Source organism: Rhipicephalus microplus, chromosome 6 (assembly GCF_043290135.1).
Source record: "Rhipicephalus microplus isolate Deutch F79 chromosome 6, USDA_Rmic, whole genome shotgun sequence".
Lineage (NCBI taxonomy): Eukaryota > Metazoa > Arthropoda > Arachnida > Ixodida > Ixodidae > Rhipicephalus > Rhipicephalus microplus.
Window position 1 is genome coordinate 85,886,674 of NC_134705.1, and position 17,053 is coordinate 85,903,726.

At 47.2% G+C, this 17,053-nt stretch overlaps 1 protein-coding gene across 3 annotated transcripts in view; it reads right to left on the reverse strand.

The window, feature by feature from the left end:
• Positions 1-17,053, reverse strand: part of LOC119167529 (uncharacterized) — a 231,338-nt gene that overhangs the window by 39,581 nt on the left and 174,704 nt on the right. The window contains exon 1 of one of the 3 annotated variants that reach the window (XR_012884200.1): positions 5,241-5,331. The exons of the other annotated variants lie outside the window; for them this stretch is intronic. The gene's annotated coding sequence lies outside the window, so the exon portion shown is untranslated. Of the gene's footprint in view, positions 1-5,240; positions 5,332-17,053 lie in introns of those variants that run through there. 3 annotated transcript variants of the gene reach the window in all.

Below are 17,053 nucleotides of genomic sequence, written 5' to 3' on the forward strand. Positions count from 1 at the left end.
GGTCACTTTCCTCCAAGTCATTGAAAAAAATTGCAAGTTGTTTTAATGCAGGTCGTATTGCCAATGGAAACGGTGGGGCGATAGAAGGACGGTTTAGGTATAACTGGGTAGTAGACACATCGTTCATAAGTGTTTTACATGGGAGCTGCTTCAAAGACATGATCTTAACTGCATAGTTGACTCCTAGATACGTGCGCTGATAGTCTAGTGGCCACTGATCTGACTCTGCATAAAGGCTTTGAATAGGGCTGGTACGGAAGGCACCAAGTGCCAGCCGGATACCTAGGTGGTATACAGGGTCCAACATTTTCAGTGCTGTCCTTGAAGCTGACTGATAGACTATGCATCCATAGTCTATGCGTGACAGAACCAGGCTTCGAAAGAGAGATATGAGACAGTGCCTGTCTGTCCCCCATGATTGATGCGATAAAATCTTTAAAAGGTTCATCGTCTTGAGACATTTTAACTTCAGCTGTTTTATGTGCTGGATGAAGGTGAGTTTGGAATCAAAAATTACACCGAGGAATTTTTGTTCTTTCGTGATGACTATGTTTTGTCCATTCATTAGTATGCAGAGGTCAGGATGCACACCTCGTCGTCTCGAGAACAGCACACTAGTAGTCTTGTCAGAGTTAAACTTAAAACCATTCTCGTCAGCCCATTTTGCGAGTCGGTTAACACCTAGCTGTATTTGGCGTTCGCATACAGTCAAGTTACACGATTTGAAACTAATTTCAATGTCGTCCACGTATAGAGAGTACGATATCGCAGGTGGTATAACAGAGCGAAGAGAGTTCGTTTTAACTATAAATAGTGTGCAGCTTAATACTCCTCCCTGCGGCACTCCATTTTCTTGAAGAAATGTGCGCGATAACACAGTACCTATTCTTACACGGAACTTCCTTTCAGACAGGTAATCTTTTAAGATGGTAAACAACCTGCCACATATTTCGAAAGACAGTAGATCTTGCAAGATTCCATATCGCCAGGCAGTATCATATGCCTTCTCAAGATCGAAGAAAACAGACAAACAGTATTGATTGTGTACAAACGCGTCACGTATATACGACTCGAGGAGGACAAGATTGTCGGTTGTGGATCTAGCTGTACGGAAACCAGACTGGCACGGGTCCAATATGCCATTGTACTCCAAGTAATAGACCAAGCGGCGGTTAATCATTTTTTCAAACACTTTGAGTAGGCAGCTTGTGAGGGCGATAGGCCTGTAACTATTTACCGAAGAGGGATCTTTGCCCTGTTTAAGGATTGGTAGTACTATTGCCTCTTTCCAAGCAGAGGGTATTTTGCCGGTACTGAAAATCTTGTTGTAAAGGGCTAAAAGGCAGTTTAGGGTTTCATCAGGGAGATTTCTTATCATTTCATAAGTAATTGTATCTGAACCAGGAGCAGAACTCCCACAGGAACCAAGGGCAAGCTTCAGTTCATGTACTGTTAGTGGTTTACTGTATCCGTCTGATCGAGGCTTGTTCCGGCACAGAGGTACACTTTCAGCTATGCTTTTGTGGCGTAAGAACTTAGTGGTATAGTTTTCTGAGCTTGACATTTTCTCGAAGTGTACGCCAAGAGCGTTTGCCTGTTCTTCTATTGTATCACCGCAGTCATTCACCAAAGGGAAGGGATTTGGGCCTTGTCCGGTATCTTCACTTTATGTGAAGTCATTCTGCCGGACGCACTGGAATCTGCGCATGCTCCTTGCTGGATAACATCTCATCAGGTGGACAAGCCGGCTGCTATAAGAAGAACAACACCACAAGCAGCGACCAGTGTGCATAGCAGCAGCGCACTAGGCGCTTCCAGCAAAATGCTAAGCCCTTTCTGCTTTATCGTTGAGGTCAGTAGATACTTGCCTACCCATTGCTTCAGAAGCGATAACCGCTTTTTGCTGCTGCTGCCATGCCCACCGATTATTCAAAAATTTGTTATAGATATTTACACATTTTAAGTTAGCCTTTTGTCATGTGGTGACGTTGAACCTAACCCTGGCCCGACAGAAAAGGAATTGTTGATGCAGTTACTTTCAGGTCAATTTAACATTTTAGCTAAACAGGGTCAAATTGAAACCGACATTATCAAATTAAACGACCGCATTGGAAATTTGGAACATCAACTAGCCCCATTACCTTCACTTAAACATGAAGTAGACGAAATGAAAAAAACAGTTGCTAAACTTAAAGAAGCTGTAGGTCTTGCAGCGCAAAGAAATGAAGAACTTGAAAATAGGAGCAGGAGAAATAATCTAGTTATATATGGCATTGAAGAGGCCGTCTCTGAAACTACTGAAAGTCTTAACAACTACTATCAAAGAAAACTTGTTCTTACAAAAACTTGGAATTACTTTAAATGGCAAAGAGCGATGCCACAAAGTGGGTAAAAAAAACGCTAGAAATCGTCCTGTGATAATAAGGTTGTTGGACTATCGCGAGAAAACGTCAATACTTAAAGCATGTTTCAAGCTAAAGGGATCTCCTGTTTCGTTCACCAGGAGATTGTGGAAGAAACCAGGAAGAAATTGTGGCAAACGGCAACGCATGAAAAGGCAAATGGTTCAAAAGTAAAGCTGGTATACTTATACTAAGTTTTTAGTATACTAAGCTTTTATACTAAGAGGCCGTCTCTGAAACTACTGAAAGTCTTAGCAACTACTATCAAAGAAAACTTGTTCTTACAAAAACTTGGAATTACTTTAAATGGCAAAGAGCGATGCCACAGACTGGGTAAAAAAACCGCTAGAAATCGTCCTGTGATAATAAGGTTGTTGGATTATCGCGAGAAAACGTCAATACTTAAAGCATGTTTCAAGCTAAAGGGATCTCCTGTTTCGGTCACCAGGAGATTGTGGAAGAAACCAGGAAGAAATTGTGGCAAACGGCAACGCATGAAAAGGCAAATGGTTCAAAAGTAAAGCTGGTATATGATAACCTGTATATAGACGACATTTTGTATGGTTGGGATGAAACCAACAATAAAAGGTATAAAATTTCAAAGCGTAACAAATGACACCAGAAAGCAAGTACCCGTAATCTATCTATCCCTAATGTAAATTGCCGTAGCATTGTTAATAAACCTGTCCTGCCATTTCACTAATTACTTCGAATTAGAATTACTTCTAATTACTTCGAATTGTTTCGCATCCCTATTTGTGTTGCTTTAACTGTAAGCATTATATTGTCCACGTTATGCATTTTCTGGGTGTATATTATTTTGCTCTTTCAGAATGCTCTGTACCTCTGTCTCACGCCTGCTATAGTCTTTGTTCGAGACTGCAGTATCAATAAATAAATAAAATAAAAATAAATATTTATGGCCGACTTTTTTGAGGAACTCTGAGTATATTAAAAGATTTCTGAGCGGAAGAACACGAAAAAAAAAGAGCTGAAGACAGCGTACGGATATGTCTTGGATTTAGGCGAACGAATTGAGAAAACACCTGAGCTAGCATGTCAAAATCTGAGCTGAGCACAGATGTTGCTATTGTAACTGCCCCAGCAAGAAATGTGAACTGAAAGCTGGTGACCACGTTTTCATCTTGCTTCCCACAAGTAACAAGTTAGTACTGCATTGGAAAGAACCATTCCCACTAATCAGTAAAAAAAATGACTACGAATACTGGCTAGACCTAGGACACAGCAGAAAATTTTCCATGTCAACATGCTAAAAAAAATGAAGAACGCCGCCAAGAATAACTTCCCCAGACATAATCTTTTGTGGTCATGGAGAAAGAGAGGTCAGAGATGCTGGTACTGAACTTCAGGGTCCAAGACCCTATGTTTTGCTATTCCGGAAAAGCACAGCGGCTCACTGACATCACTAGAAATGTGGAGAAGAACAAGACCAGGTGCATGAATAAAAAGCAAGCGCTTGGATCGCTCAGGACAGCGTTGTCTCTCGGAGCCACAGTCAAAGCATCTGATCTTAAAAGAGAATCTGTGCTTCGGCCCGACGCCTCTGAGTATGGCATGTCCGCTATTCATATGCAAGAAAATCGTGGCTTCCTTCAACCTGTGTCGTATGCCTGCCGTTAACATTAGCGTTGAGGAAAAGATGAAACGCGCAATCGAGCGGGAATGCTTAGCATTGGTTTGTATGTTTTGTTTGTTTATTAAGGACATTTTCTGCATGGACGACACATAGTGACTCGTCGCGCACTGAACTGCAGTATATTTTTCTTCGCAAAACAAGCTATTTTAAAGGGGGAGCTCTTGTTGTGAGTGAAGTGTGCGAGTCAAGTGATTTTTGATTTTGGCACGACAAGATGGGCTACTAAAAGTGTGTCACCTGTGCCACTGCGGCAAACACTGGCAATTGAAAAAAAAGAAAAGCCTCAAGAAAGTCGCAGAAGAGAATCCAGAGCCACGGCATTGAAGAAGGAGGAAGAGAAAGAATCGTGCGGGTGCTTGGAAGAATGCGGCAAGGGTGCGACGTGCAAGCTCATCGGGTGCAGGTACTGAGGCGTCAAGGCATCCACCTAGCCGGCGACGACAATCACGGGGTCCTGCTGACCATTCAACCACCACCAACGCTATTGGCTAGTTTCTGGCACAGCCTGGTTCTGATGTTCGAGCTGAAGAGAGCACCGCAGATGACGTCATCTACCAGGAACGGGTGCGAGCCGTGAGGCTACGGGCCCGAGCTTATGCACTCCCACGTGAACAGCTCGAGAGCCGTGAACCGCTGGAAAGTCGTATTTATGTCCTTACGCGTCTGAACTTACCCAAAAACTTGAGAAACTGTTAGACTCGTACAGGTTTCCCCTCGTTAACAAGAACTGGCGGTGCTTCTTAGTTTAATTTTCTTAGCATTCCCCTTTTAGTGCTTTTTTGTTTTTGTGAAAATATATTTTAGGCAAATGAAACGCTCACCTCGTTTTTTCTCAAGAGCATAACCATAGCTAGCCCGACTGGCTTTATTTACTGAGCCTGTCACACACTGCTTCCTTTCATTTTTGCAGTTCTGGGGCCATACTTCTCCGAATGTGCAAAATGCACTCCAGCTTGCAAACTGTAATCTCTCCACTGCGAGGAATCCCTTGCTACTTATGAATGGGGGCATGACAGGCTGCCGCACAAATTTTCAAATATGTCGCTTTTAGATAAATTATGTCATTTTTAGAGAGAAAAAATTGCACTCATACAAACGACTCATTTTGGTTCAGACAAGGCTGCAGATGTCAATAAACACAAAAAGAAAAAAAAATATTTTTTTTCTATATTTTTGCTTACCCTGTTTTTAAGGTTCAATCACGCCATGTCGTCTCGACGCCCAAATTCCTCTTTCCCCCGGACACGGCTCAGCCACGCACAACTAGGCGTAATGATGATGTTTGATGTTTTATGGCGCAAGGGCCGATTCACGGCCAAAGAGCGCCAGTTCATCTTACTAAAAAATATGGACAATGATTGTGATGAGCGGCTGTATAAGGGCCATAAAATTCCTCGCAGTAAGGCGGGTAAAAACATACAGGTAATAAAATCATGACCATGCCGTGAAAGGTGTGTGTGATGTGAACAGATGACAAAAGTTGGTGATAATAAAAGACGATGGTGGATATGTATGGCAATAGCACAAGTGCCTCACTCGTTCAAACCCTTGCGTCCAAGGGCCGTGAGGCATGTGCTTTTTTGTGTAGCCACCGCAGCAAAAACCTCTCTGGAGAGGTCCTGCTACGGTATGCCCGGGTATATGACATGAAAGCTGTGAATTTCTTTTAAAAACGCTAACAATGAATTATGACTAAAAAGTGGTTCCCTACCGACAAACATTGCAGGGTGTAAAGGTATATGTTGTCGGTAGAGTATTGGAAAATGTTGTTTTCTAAGAGTTTCTAAGTGTTTACACTGAATTAACATGTGAAGGACGGTTAAGTATTCCCCACATCTGTCACACAATGGTGGATTGCCACCAGACAAAAGGTGTGTGTGTGTCGTGTATGTGTGTCCTATCCTGAGTCTTGTTAGTGTTACCTCTGTTAGACGCGATTTTGATACTGGTGGCCAATGGCCAAGGTGTGGCTTGATAACGTGTAGTTTGTTTTGTGTGTGTGTATCCCACTTGCTCTGCCAGTAGTCCCCGAGTTTTCGTTTGAGAGACGGCTTAAGATCAAGGACCGGGATTGATGTCGGTGTAACGGCGGTGCTTTCGTGGGCGGATGCAGCAAGCTGATCCGCCATCACGCTGCCTTGAATCTCACGGTGCCCTGGCACCCAGCACACAACAACATGTCTGTTGAGTGTGTAGAGGGTGCATAAAATGGAGTAAAGTGAAACGAGGACAGGGTTTTTTTGTTTTTTAAGACTGTGCAGAGCCGTTACCACACTGAGGGAGTCTGTATAAATTACTGCTTTTTGTATTTGTGATTGTTTGATGTGTTTAGCTGCCACAAGTATCGCGTAAGCTTCCGCTGTGAAGATACTTGTGCCTGGATGTAGAGGGCCAGCATCCGAAAAGGAAGGGCCAACAGCAGCGTAGGACACAGAAGAGTTAGACTTAGAGGCATCTGTGAAAAACTCAGGACGTGTGTATTTGTATTGAAGTTCCAAGAAGTATGTTCGAATATGGGCAATAGGCGCATGTTTTGTAACTTCTAAAAAAGACACATCGCAATCTATAGTCTGCCACTGCCACGGTGGCGGGTATGCAACAGGAGCCATTAAACTGTGTTCAAGTGATACTGCAGTTTCTTCAGCTAGACCCTTCAGGCGAACTGAGAAGGGCTGCCTCATTGAAGGCCTGTTTTGAAAAAGAATGGAGCTCGATAAGTCATTAATAGTAGAGTATGAGGGGTGCCTCTTGTCTGCTTTCACCTTAAGGAAATATATAAAGGACATGTAGGTTCTCTGCAGATGAAGGGACCACTCGTTTGACTCAACGTAAAGGCTTTCTACGAGATGGTGCGAAAAGCACCCGTAGAAAGGCGGATGCCCAAATAGTGCACGGGATCCAGCATCTTCAAAGCACTTTGAGTCGCAGACTGATAGACAATGGCCCCATAATCTAAGCGGGTGCGAATGAGGCTTCTATACAGGTTCATGAGGCATTTCCTGTCACTACCCCACGAAGTACGTGACAACACTTTTATAACATTCATGGCTTTTAAACATTTTGTTTTTAAATACTTTATGTGGGGTACGAAGGTCAATTTGTTGTCCAAGATTAAGCCTAAGAATTTATGCTCGGCTTTGACGGACAGACGTTGCCCGTTCAGTCGAATGTCGGGTTCAGAGTGCATGCCTCTCTTTCGAGAGAACAAGACACACGTGCTTTTTTGTGGGTTAAGTCGAAATCCGTTTTCATCTGCCCATTTGGAGACCTTATTTAAACCAAGCTGAACCTGCCGCTCACACATGGCCAAGTTGCATGACTTGAAGCCAAGCTGAACGTCGTCGACATATGTACAATAGAACATATTGCGAGGGATGGACAAGTGCAAGGAATTCATCTTGATGAGAAAAAGTGTGCAGCTAAGTACACCACCTTGTGGCACGCCTGTTTCCTGGACAAATGTTTGGGCACACTGCCCAGACGGACACGGAATGTCCGGTTTGACAGGTAACTTTCTATTATATGAAACATTCTTCCGCGCACACCAAGGTGGGACAGGTCTCTTAGAATTCCAAAACGCCATGTTGTATCATAAGCCTTTTCGATATCGAGGAACACAGAGAGAAAATACTGTTTATGGACGAAGGCGTCTCTGATCTGTGCCTCGATACGAGCAAGGTGGTCTGTGGTGGATCTACTTTCTCGAAACCCGCACTGAAATGGGTCGAGCAAATTGTTTGTTTCAAGGATATGTACAAGTCGGCAGTTTATCATTTTTTCGAAGACTTTGCGCAAGCAGCTTGTAAGTGCAATAGGTCTATAGCTCGAAGCTAAAGAAGGGTCCTTGCCCTCTTCCAAAATGGGAATTATAATAGCCTCTTTCCAGGAGGTAGTGATAGTGCCAGAAAACCAGATAGCATTGTACAAACAAAGTAAGGTTTTTCGTGTTTCGATCGGTAGGTTTTTTAAAATTTCATACACCACACGGTCAGAACCTGGGGCAGAAGTACTGCAAGAGTTTAGAGACATTCGCAGCTCAGCTAGACTGAACGCTTGATTATATGCCTCGTATCCAGTACATTTGTCAACGTGGCGCTCACGCTTGGATATTTCCCTCGCTGTTGGCGCCGCGACAGGATAATCTTCATTCCGAAACCCGGCCGGCCCCCTGAACTCACAACGTCATATAGGCCGATATGTGTGAATTCGGTTCTGGGCAAAATCCTGGAACGACTCTTGAACGGCCGCCTCTATCATTTCCTATGTAAGTATATACGGGCATATTCACGACCCTCAGTATGGATTCACACACGGTAGAAGTGCGGTGATGGCCTTAGTTCATCTAAAAGAGACCCTCTTACAGCTGAGAGTCTCAAAGACGCCCGCGGTTCTGATGTCATTAGATTTCCAGGGCGCTTTCGATAGTGTATGGCACCCTCGAGTGCTCGGGTTATTTCGTGAGTGTCGGGTGCCGGCTAATCTGTATCACATGCTCAGGACGTTCCTACAACAGCGGTCGGTGGTGTTTCGATCAAACGCTGGCTAACTGGTGGCATACCCCTCGTTGGGAAGTCCGCAGGGGTCCCCAATCTCACCCAAGCTCTGGAACGTGGTGATTCACGACCTGTTATGCCTCCCACTTCCTATGGGCATCACAATTCAAGCGTACGCCGACGACACCATCGTTGTCATCCCGGCGGAATAGCGAGAGCGCTTGGGAGAGGTTGGGTCCGCAGTCTTAAAAAACAGTGAGGTGGACCGTTGGGCCAAGGGTCACCCTCAGCACGGAAAAAACATACTGCGTGCTATTCTCCAACGGACACCGTGATATGGAAAAATGGCGCCCGAGCATACGCCTAAACCCAGCAGACAAAAAACTCACGTACAAAGACTCCTTGATGATACTCGGAGTCGTCTTTGACACTTGCCTCTCTTTCTTTAAGCATGCCGATTACCTTAAAGAAAAGACCGAACTGCTGGTTGCGAAGATTGGGGTACTTTCTGGAATGCAGGGTGGACTGTTGCGCCCCGAACAGAAGGTGACGCTGTATAGAAACGTCATCTTACCTGCCATTATGTATGGTTCACCAGATTGGTGGGACGCGATATGCCTCGACTGCCGCCTCAAATCCCGCGTTACCTCCCTGCAGCGCGCGGTTCTACTCAATTTGTTGGGGGCGTTCAAGACTACACGAACGACGGCACTTCAAGTGCTCATGAAAGCACCGCCCATTACTCTAGAATTGGAAAGGGCCAACGCGGAATTCGAACTACTAAACGCTCGCAAGCCAATTCGTTACGGACAACTGTCCGTGCGTCCGGATCGCGTCCTGCCCACACTGGACGTCTGGCAGGAACACCCCGCGGCCCGATGCGCCTTCCGCTTTCTTAGACTCACGAGAGACGAGGCGCGACGAATGGCCCGCTTGCCGGGATTACACATCTACACGGACCGTTCGTATACCGATCGCCTGGCAGGAGCGGCGTTTATCGTATTAGGACCGAGTGAGCGCATCGGAGCGGTAGGAAGATACCAAGTTGAGAATGCCACGAGCGCGTATTGCACGGAAGTCATAGCGTTGATCGAGGCGTTGCGATACGTCAAAAACAAGTGCTCAGCCGCCACCGTCAGACTATATACAGACTGTCTGTCCCTGCTACAGGCGATATCTGAATACAAGACTACCGACCCGAGAGTCCGGGACGTGAAGGCTCTCTTAAATGACATTTCAGCCACGACAGAGATTACACTTTATCACGTACCGGGACACTCCGGCCTGTTCGGAAACGAGCTGGCGGATTTTCTTGCAGCTCGCACGGCACGATTGGGCGACGCGAGGCAGGCCCCGCTCACTCCGAGAGCGGTCCGCAGTATGCCGAGGAGAGAGCAACTGCGCCACTGGGAATCTGACTGGAGGCAAAACAACGCTGACACGGACCTCTTCAAGTGGGTACCACATGTATCAGACGCGCCTTCTTGGTTTCCGCCCAACCAAACCCTCGTGACCCTGCTAACGGGGCATGGCCAATTTCATTCATATTTTCACCGATTTAATCTGCTCGAACCCGTCTGTTCGTGCCGTGCAACATGTGAGGGAATCTATCATTACCTGTACGACTGCCCCCTTACAACACAGATAACGGGGAAAATAGAACCACGAGCCGACTTCAACCAAAGAAGATATGCGTCTCTGTGGCGACAAGCGAGAAATCGCGCATTCTTCATTAGACTAGTTAAACTGGTCGGAGACACGATCCCCGACCTTGCTTGAGTACGGCCTGCATTTCGCGTCGCCCGTTCTTGCGTTTTGTACGCGGTAAATTAACGGGACGTCATGTATAAAAAACCGAACACACACAAAGAACACACCCACGCGATTGGGACGATGTGGGGGCAGGGTCGCCCTGTAGGTCATGTACTGGCGGGGGTGAGAACCTCGGCGGCCTCTGCCTTGCCACATTGCCCCGGTCGGCGGGCAAAGACTGAGGTGAGATCGTGACGCCATCACCGTTCGACAACAGCCATTATCGTTGGACAGTTCACCAATCTTACGACCACGACAGCGCACAAAGGACTCGCCACGAAGAGGACACCGTGAACACGAGAAGATTAGAAATTTGGCGCCGATTACAAGCAGTGGAGTGCAGTGATTACGTGCAATGCAGTGTTTTTTTTTCATACAACTTTACTTTTCTTGCTGGGCTGGTCCCAGCCAAGCCTCCTTGTTAATTATTAAACGTCCCGCGAGGTATCCGTGCTCGTTGCGCCCTTAGGACACAATATGCGTTACCGTGGCCCACTTTTTTTCTTCTTTTCAATATCGGCTTTTAACCTAAATTTGCACTTTGGGTATTTTTTAAAACCCCTTTTCATTTATTTTATATTGGAATTAAACCTGGTATGCATTATGCAGGGACAGGTTCTCCCACACCTTTATTTTTGGCTTTCCTTTTCTTAGCAGTGGGAATGAAGTTTGGATTGGGGTGGAAAGCCACCACCCATCAAACGAACCCTCCTTCCGTGGAGGTTAAAGAGGGGGTCTTGGACTCCCCCACGTGCTTACCTTGTTCAAAGTGCTCGCGTTGAAGACGGCACGTAAGCTGGCGCATGCAGGCAATTACTTCGCGAAAGGCCTGCTTCTCTACTGGAGTGGCCCAACGAACAGCTGACTTGAGGGCGGCCACCAGTCCGGGCCACATGCTGAATCGCTCTCTCCCTTTTATAAGGCTGCAGCAGCGACGTCACGCAGGCTGAGTCACGAAGTCCCGAACTGTGACCCCGACGCTGACCAGCCTGCACGCATAGTTGAGATTCTCGCCGCAAGCCAGTTGAGTGACGAAGACAGACAACGGGCAGAGCAAGCCAAGCGCGACCTCTCCCAACTACAAAGCATGCTGCCTAGCGAGATCCATGACTATCTGGAAGAAAGCGTGGGAGGTTCTCCCCACAAGGCAGACATTAAAAAGGTTAGGCATAGTGCCTGACGAGCGGTGTCCAAACTGCCGAAAGCCTGAGTCTCAACGCCACGCCCTGCTTGTGTGTTCGGCTGTGCGACCTGACTGGCGCATAGTGGCCCACTGTTTTAGAATCCGCCTACCGCCTGGGCATAACCACAACAGGGGTGCCTTTGCGAGACTAGTAACTGCCTGCACCCTCTTTGTAGTCTGGAAGCGTCGCTCGCTCGCAGAAGCACGGCGAAAGCCGGTGAGAGCGGCATACCCTGCTGTGACGCGAATACGACGACTAGTATGCGAAGTGCTCTCTCGGCATCTGGAGGCCAGCGGAGAGGAGCTGTTCCTCCGCAACTGGCATAAGAAATTCCTCTTTTTTGAGGGATGGCAAGTTAGTCGCCAATATTTTGCCGTACTAACCCCCCTCATACTCTCTTGTTAAGGCATATTTTACATATGCCACGTTTCTTTTCGTTGATTGTAAATGTTAACATGTATGCCGACGTCAATTCGCATTGCGCTTTCCCTTTCTTTTACTGTTTAACCTTTGTAATTACTCAACACACATTTGCTGTACTTCGTCCGAATGTAGCACCCCGTCTAAATGTAAACGCGTCGGTGGGCCTCCTCTCCTTTGGTATGCGCCTCGTACAGACAAGCATTTGTACATGCTCAATGTACCCACTTTATTTGTATATATGCTGTGATGTGATTACTGTGTTGTTGATTACCGAGCTGGTCGCATCCTCTGCTCTTGGCATGGTTTGTCACAGAATCCTCACTCCATGGACTGCTCCTGGGGTAGGTCCTCACAGAATCCTTCTGGCTCCCTTTAGTCTGTGTTCTTCTGGAAGCAGCTCACACTGGTCCTGTCTTTTGCTCCTAGAGTAGTTTGTCACAGAATCTTCCTCTCTCCATGGACCCCTCCTGGGGTAGGTCCTCACAGAATCCTTCTGGCGCCCTTTAGTCTGTTTTCTGCTGAGTCGTCTGCTCTTGGCTGTCACAGGCATGCGCTTCTCAGCTATTGCGCTCTGTTGCCATCACGCCATGGCCCATTTCCTCCCTCCCAGCGCCAACGTTATTAGGTTATGCCTCATCTTAAAATCGCTTCTTGGAATGTCAGGGGCTTCCGGGACAGAGCAAAACAGGAAAGTGTCCCAGCGTTTGCCGAATCTCTGGGGATCGATGTGCTGTTCCTTCAAGAGACGAATTTTCGGTAGCCAACTTCAACGTAGCCAACTTCAAGAAAACCTTCCAGGTTGACGCCTTCTTTTTCCCTGACGAATGCGAGGGCCTGTGGGGTTGGGGCCATTTTCATTTTGGGTCGCTTCCGGCAGAAAGCTTTTTGCACATGGCCGAACTCTCATGTTGGACATATTCGTTAATGGGAAGCGGTGCCGCTTCGTTAATGTTTACGCCCCAGTGACGAGAATGTACACCAATAACTTCTTCCAAGAACACCAGATGCTCTCAGAACCACTCCCACACATTTTCCTGGGAGACTTCGATTGCGTAACAGACTCGCACAGAGACGTCAGGGAACTGGGCCGCGGAGCTTCCACATACCATGCGAAGGAGCTCGTGGGGCTCTTAAGGCACCTATCTCTCACGGATGTTTGGCTTCACGTCCACGGCGATCTTTTCGTACCAACGCGCTCCTCGCAAATCGCTAACCGATCCTCGCAAACCGATCTGACCACCTTCCACTCGTCATCACAATAAGGTGTTGCCCCGGAACCCTCAGTGCCAACCAGGGCTGGCGGCTCGACGCGGCTTTGCTTCTAAACGAGGTTAGCGTCAGCGAATCAGAGAGCGCATTTAGGCCTCAGTGGAAAACGTCTCAGAAGTGACCCCAGAATCACGGGAAGCATTGAAAGCGGAGTGGAAGACTATTCTCTAGGATGAGGGCAAAGCCCAGAAGCGCAGGATCACAGACAGGCTGAATGAGACCCTATGTAGGATCCGTATCATCAGGGGGGCGGACACCCTAACGGACTGTACACGGGGCTACCTCGCTGCTTTGGAGGCCGAACATAGCCGGCTACTCCAGCAACGCGCGCGGAGGCCACCGAAAAACTGCACTGGAATAGACCCCATTGAGGTGACCGGGAACGGCCGGGTCCACATTATGCGGGTACGGCGCCCCGACAGCTCCTTCACCACTGACCCAGATGACATCGGCAGGACTTTCCGGGACTACTTCGCCGCCCTCTTTCGGGATACAGACCTCCCAGGTTCTCCAGACGGGGATCAACTAATCGTAGAGCTCTGCCATAACCTGGCGCGCTTGGAGAGGGACGAAATTGAAATGTTGGGCAATCAGGACCGCCATCTCGAACATGCCACCGAACTCCACTCCTGGCACGGACGGACTCACAGCCTCCTTCTACACCACCTTTTGGAACGAACTTGAGAGCGCCCTCCTACTCATGGTTAACATGGTGATTGTCCGTCACGGGAAACCACCATCCTTTGGCAATGGGCGGATCGTCGTCCTCCTCAAGGAGGGCGCCCAGCAAGAGGAGCTGTCGGGCTGGCGATTAGTCACCCTCCTGAATGTAGATTACAAGATTGTGGCTTCCTTGTTGAACAACCGTCTTAAACCTCTACTCAAGGCCATAGTCCCAGCACAACAGGCCTGCGCAGTCCCAGGCCACTCAATTTTCGCCAACTTGACTGTCACACGGGACGCTTTTGAGTACTTGACTGCAAAATCTCTGTCGGGTGCCTTCGTATCGCTTGACCAAGCGAAGGTCTTCGATCGAGTCAGGCACAAGTACATGCTGGAAGTCCTGCGCCAATTCGGTCTTCCCGCGCGTTTCGTGGAGAGCATCGCCCTGCTGTACAGCGACCTGACGTGTCACGTGGCCGTGAATGGAGACCCATCGTCAAGCTTCATGTACGAGCGAGGCATTCGTCAGGGATGCCCACTTGGACCCACCCACTTCATACTCTCGCTCGAGCCGTTGCTGATGATGTGTGGTGCTTTGTGGCGCAAGGGCCAATTGATGGCCAAAGAGCGCCATTTCGATGAGTAGAGATGCGGACAATGATATGTTGCATGGCTGTATAGGGGCCTTAAAATTCCTCAAATGCGGGTAAAACATATGTATTAAGATCATGACAGTGGCATGATATGCATAGTAAAAAGGGTGACAAAGGTTTTGATAATAAAAACATGTAAAAATATTTGGAACTAGCACAAGTGCCTCATCAGCGTCCTTGTGTCCAAGGGCTGCGAAGCAAGTGCTTTTTAGTCACTGCAGCAGAACCTCTCTTGAGAGGTCACGCTACGCAATGCCTGGGTATATTACATGGTAAAAACCGACATCTCTGAAAAAGCTAGCAATGATTTATGGGTGAAAAGTGGTTCCCTACCGACAAACATTGCAGGGTGTAATGGTATATGTTGTCGGTAGGGTAATGGAAAGTGTTGTCTTCTTAGAGTGTCTAATTGTTTACATTGGATTAAAACGTGAAGAACTGTCAATGCCTCACCACATTTATCACACAATGGTGGATCACCACCGGACAAAAGATGTGTGTGTGTCGTGTATGTGTGTCCTATCCTGAGCCTTGTTAGTGTTACCTCTGTTAGACGAGATTTTGATACTGGTGGCCAGTGGCCAAGGTGTGGCTTGATAACGTGTAGTTTGTTTTGTGTGTGTTTATCCCATTTGCTCTGCCAGTAGTCCCTGAGGTTTCGTTTGAGAGACGGCTTCAGATCAAGGACCGGGATGGATATGGGTGTAGGGGTAGTGTTTCTGTGGACGGATGCAGCGAGCTGATCCGCCCTCACGTTGCCTTGGATCTCACGGTGCCCTGGCACCCAGCACACTACAATATGTTGGTTGAGTGTGTAGAGTATGCAAAAAATGGAGTAAAGTGAGACAAGGACCGGGTTTTTTTGTTTTTCAAGACTGTGCAGAGCCGTTACCACACTGAGGGAGTCTGTATAAATTACTGCTTTTTGTATTTGTAATTGTTTGATGTGTTTAGCTGCCACAAGGATCGCGTGAGCTTCTGCTGTGAAGATACTTGTGCCTGGGTGTAGAGGGCCAGCATTCGAAAAGGAAGGGCCAACAACAGCGTAGGACACAGAGGAGTTAGTCTTGGAGGCATCTGTGAAGAACTCAGGACGTGTGTATTTGTGTTGAAGTTCCAGGAAGTATGTTCGAATATGGGCAATAGGCGCATGTTTAGTAACTTCTAGGAAAGACACATCGCAGTCTATAGTCTGCCACTGCCACGGTGGCGGGTATGCTACAGGAGCCATGAAACTGTGTTCGAGTGTTACTCCAGTGTCCTCAGCTAGACCCTTCAGACGAACTGAGAAGGGCTGCCTCACTGAAGGCCTGTTTTGAAACAGAATGGAGCTCGACAAATCATTAATTGTAGAGTATGAGGGGTGCTCCTTGTCTGCTTTCACCTTAAGGAAATATACAAAAGACATGTAAGTTCTTTACAGATGAAGCGACCACTCATTTGACTCAACGTAAAGGCTTTCTACGGGGCTGGTGCGAAAAGCACCCGTAGAAAGGCGGATGCCCGAATGGTGCACGAGATCCAGCATCTTCAAAGCACTTTGAGTCGCAGAGTGATAAACAATGGCCCCATAATCTAAGCGGGTGCGAATGAGGCTTCTATACAGGTTCATGAGACATTGCCTGTCACAACCCCACATAGAACGTGACAACACTTTTATAACATTCATGGCTTTTAAACATTTTGTTTTTAGATACTTGATGTGCGCTACGAAGGTCAGCTTGTTGCCCAAGATTAATCCTAAGAATTTATGCTCCGCCTTCACAGACAGACGTTGAACGTTCACTTCAATGTCGGGTTCTGAGTGCATGCCTCTCTTTCGAGAGAACAAAACACACGTGCTTTTTCCTGGGTTCAGCCGGAATCCGTTTTCCTCTGCCCATTTGGAGACCTTGTTTAAACCTAACTGAACCTGCCGCTCACACATTGCTAGGTTACATGACTTAAAGCCAAGCTGGACGTCATCAACATATGTGGAATAGAACATGTTGCGGGGGATGTACAGGTGCAAGGAATTCATTATAATAATGAAAAGTGTACAACTAAGTACACCACCTTGCGGTACTCCGATTTCTTGCACAAATGTTTGCGAGAGAATACTGCCCACACGGACACGGAATTTCCGATTGGACAAGTAACTCTCGATTATGGAAAGCATTCTACCACGCACACCTAGGTGAGACAAGTCCATTAATATGCCAAAACGCCATGTTGTGTCGTAGGCCTTTTCGATATCGAGAAACACTGAGAGGAAGTATTGTTTGTGGACGAAAGCGTCTCGGATCTGTGCCTCGATACGCACCAGATGGTCGGTGGTGGATCTACCCTCTCGAAACCCGCACTGAAATGGGTCGAGCAAATTGATAGTTTCAAGAAAGTGTACAAGTCGGCAGTTTATCATTTTTTCGAAGACTTTGCACAAGCAGCTTGTAAGTGCAATAGGCCTATAACTCGAAGCTAAAGAAGGGTCCTTGCCCTGTTTCAAAATAGGGGAAAC